We start from the raw sequence: 4441 nt of genomic DNA on the forward strand, positions 1-4441 counted from the left end.
ATACCTGGACCCTGGTCCATTATACAAATTGCCGACAAAAGGGGTGATTGGGATTTGGCAAATTATTGCTGGGATGTTAAAGCAAAGGAGAAGGACATGTTTGGTCCAAACAAGCATTAATTTATTTAGTTTATTGGGGCAATTGGGCAATCAGCACAAGCAGAAACCAATTTCAATTGTTATTATTAAATGGCCACAACTACTGAAATGATAGCATGCAAGGCAACACAATTAAGCAAAGCAATTAGGATATAATCGATTATTATATTAAAACATATATTATTCAAAAAATATTAAAACATATATAACATGAATTTGAGTACTAAAACACAACTCCAATTATCTCATCTTACAAACTACTCTTTCCTTATAAACAAAATAAATTATATTAAATAAGAATATAGTTTACTTCATGCACAATATCAGTGCGGATAATGATTGTAAATTTTTCTTTTAAAAATATATTATTAAAAAATTATGTATATTATTAAAGAATTAGAATTTATTACTTTAGTGTTCTCAATAGCTGTTGATGGTTCAACTCGTACTCTACAAACTTGATTAGGGTAAGATTTGTTAATTTTCCATTATTTTTTTTCAATAAGAATTTTTGTAATATTTATCAAGTTAATTTTAAAATTTATTACCAAGTTAATTTTAAAATTTAAATTACGATTGTTTTTATTGAAAATATCAAAGTTTTAAACAAACGGGGATACAAGAAAAGATCGGATGTCTATTGACTTTTTCAATTTGAGCCAGTCAGTTATGAGTAACCTAAACTTGTTTACCTCCTTGCAGTCCATTGTCACCTAGTTATACTCTAGGCCTCTAGGGTCACAGAATACATTTTTGGGTAGCGGTTGCAAACTTTTTCGTAAATCAAAGATACAATAAAAAGAGTTATACAGAGTAGTATTAATCTGTGCTTATAAAATAATACTTTTACTTAGAATTTTATGAATAATTAATTGATTATGACTCAAATTTAAAATCTCAATTTAAATAATGAGTTGTAAATTATAATTATACTTTATGAAAAAATTAATTGGAAAATCAAACTGACAATATTTTGTTTCCCAAGAGGGATTGAAATTATTGAAATTTTTGAAATTTAATTACAAATAAAGTCAAGTATTTGCATTCAAAAAAAAAGTCAAGTATTTAATTTTTGAATAATGAATTGAAAATTTTGCTTGGGTCACTGCCCCACATAAATACACAATTCCCTCGTTCACCATAAAAACAAAACATATTATTAAATAAAAAGAATTTCGTATGCCTTACAAGCAATGGATTTTTATTCTTAAAGAAGAGGAAAATTTAAACCTAGCAAGGACACCATTTTTTTTTTTTTTTGAGAAAATGCATATAATATTTTTTAAAAAAAATTAGGTTATTTTGTGTGAAAAAAGGATATAAATTAGTGATAACTACTATTCACAAATTATATTTTTCAATTACATAACAACATACTCATCGATTTAACAATTCTTCAATTTTAAAAAAATACTCTAAAATTTTAACCAATTGATTATGATAAATCTTAGAGAGATTAATGGGATGAATAGGAGTTTAGTTGTAGTATAATTAGATTAGAAAATTATCATGAGAAGCTTATGAGATTGGAGTAACTCAACAATTTCAATCTTATTATTACCTTTTAATCATTTTAGTCTTATCATTTTCTCAAATGCAACTTAAGTCTGGGTACTATATATATTTGGTCCTAAAATTATTTAAAACTCCTAAATAAAAAGTCCGTTTTTAGGTATAATAAAATTAATCAATTCGAAAGGATTCTAGATAGGATTTCCCTTCTCATTCAAAAAAAAAAAAAAAAAAAAAAAAAAATCAACCATTTACAAATAATTTTGCCATCTTGGTCCACTTGACGCATCTAAATGTTACACCTCAATTTTCAAAAAGGTACATATATTTCTCATCGCGTATGGTACGGTAGGGGCAATATATGTACCGTTTAAAATTGAGGGGCAACATTTACACCACTAATAATTCAGGAGTGACATTAATAATTTACATATTATGGAGGGGCATAACTTACAATTTTTCCTATATATAAATAAATCATTAATTGAAGAGTTAATACTTAATACCAAAAATGGTCATCGATTATAGTGATTTTTTGTAATTCGTCCTAAACGACTTTGGTGACCTAATATAGCCCCAGACTTTTATATTTTTGCTCAATTTAATCTCCCGTTAGTTATTCTGTCAAATTGGTGTTAAATAAAGGGACAATTTAATAAACTCAACATTGGTCTCTCTTTACTCTCAGACTTGCGAAGTGCGAAATATCTCCTTATTTTACGAATTACTCACAAGTATGAGAATAAAGATCATAGAGAGACTAATATTGAAATTACTAAATTGTCCATTTATTTAACACCAATTTGATGGAATAACAAACAGATGACTAAATTAAAGAAAAAACACAAAAGTCTTATACTACATTAAATCATCAAAATCGTTTAGGATGAAATTGAGAAAAATCACTATACTCAATGACATTTTGAGTATTAACTCATTAATTAAATATTTTGGAGGTAACTACTAACAAATTAAACTTTTCCTCTATTCTTCTTTTTTCATTGACTAAATGAAAAAGATGGTTTATAACCACCACCTGGAGACGATAGTCCCATGCATCCAACCTCCAATATCATCATACATATCATCAAAAGTCAAAACCTACATCACCCTCTTGCTTACTCCGATGAACAATAAGGCAAAGCACTATCCAAAATGTTCGAACTAATAATGCCTATATATTTCAACCAATTATCATATATATCTTAATCACAAGAGGATTAGAGATTGAATTTAAAGACCCTCGCCCGAACATGGTAGCAATAATGGAGTAAAAATGCTCTGACATATTTTGGATGGAAATTCATATATTAATGGAATTGACATATTATATATGAATGGAATAAGGTTCAAATTGGTCACTGGACTTAACTTGAAAATGCAATTAGACCACTGAATGAAAAAAAAAAAAATGCAATTAGGCAACCGAACTTTATTCCTATATGAATAAACGAAAATGTCCTTATAAATTACACAATTCGTTATGTTTTAGCCGGAGAGGTAACCAACGTGATCAATTTTGGCACGAAAATCATGGCAAATTATGTTGTGCATCCGTGTGCACCATGCATGGTGCACACGGTTGCAAAAACGACATCGTTTTAACTAAAAACACGCGTCCCACTTAAAAAAAAATCAGTTTCGATTCCCAGCAACAGCATTATGTTGTTTCATAGTTGTAGATGAAAATGGGTAGTAATTAAACACGTAGACCAAAACTGTCATTTTTTAAAATACTTATAGGACCAAAATTGGTATTTGCTCTTTTAAGTTTGAATAATGCTACATTAGATTGTCCTACAAAAAATACTCACTAAAAATATGTTTGGTTCATGGAATATAGGCCATGAATGGAATAACATTCCTAGGAATAGACTTATTCCATTGTTTGTTTTGACCAATTTTTGTTGAGAATAGCATTCATAGGAGTGAGATATTCCCTTTGTAGGAGGAATAGCTCTTCATAGGGGAGTGTGCTATTAGCTATTCTCATGCTCTCTGAAACAGATTTTGTATTACAATACCAAAATTACCCTATAGGCACATGCTTTATATATATACTAGCATTTTGTACCTATGCCCAATATTAAAATATTGTTAAGTAACAAAATTTAAAAAATTAGTTAAAATTATGTTTCGCAATTCCTTAAAGTGATGATACTTTTGAATTATCATATATTTGAATAATATAGTCATCAAAACAAACAAAAAATAAAAAACAAAAGAAAAATTATATTTTTATATAATAATAATTTACCAATAATACTAAGCTAACACCCACATATATGATATATTGATATGTATACACAAATAATATACATACATATTATATATATATATATATATATATATATATATATATATATATATATATATATACACACACACGCACACACATATATAATTTAACATTCATATAAATATTTAATTAGAATATAATTTATAATTAAATTAATTGTTGTATGATAATTTTAATAAAATGGTAATTAAAAATAGGAAAAAGATATGATAGATGATGTAAGTGTATGGTAATATTGGTGGATATATTAAATACTAACGGTGTTATAACGGTGTAAGGGTGATTTCCATACAAATGAAATGTACAACAATTAAAGAAAAATGTATATATTTATTAGCATATAAAAAAGGGACAAAAATCAAGGACATAACTTGTATTGGCACATATTATGTTATTATGTTTTTAGATATATATATATATATATATATATATATATATATATATATATATATATATATATATATATATATATATGAAAAAGTTCAAATGCGGCGATATCCTTAGGTGCGGCGGAATTTCAGAATACACCAA

The sequence above is a fragment of the Ipomoea nil genome, unplaced genomic scaffold (assembly GCF_001879475.1).
Source record: "Ipomoea nil cultivar Tokyo-kokei standard unplaced genomic scaffold, Asagao_1.1 scaffold1617, whole genome shotgun sequence".
NCBI lineage: Eukaryota > Viridiplantae > Streptophyta > Magnoliopsida > Solanales > Convolvulaceae > Ipomoea > Ipomoea nil.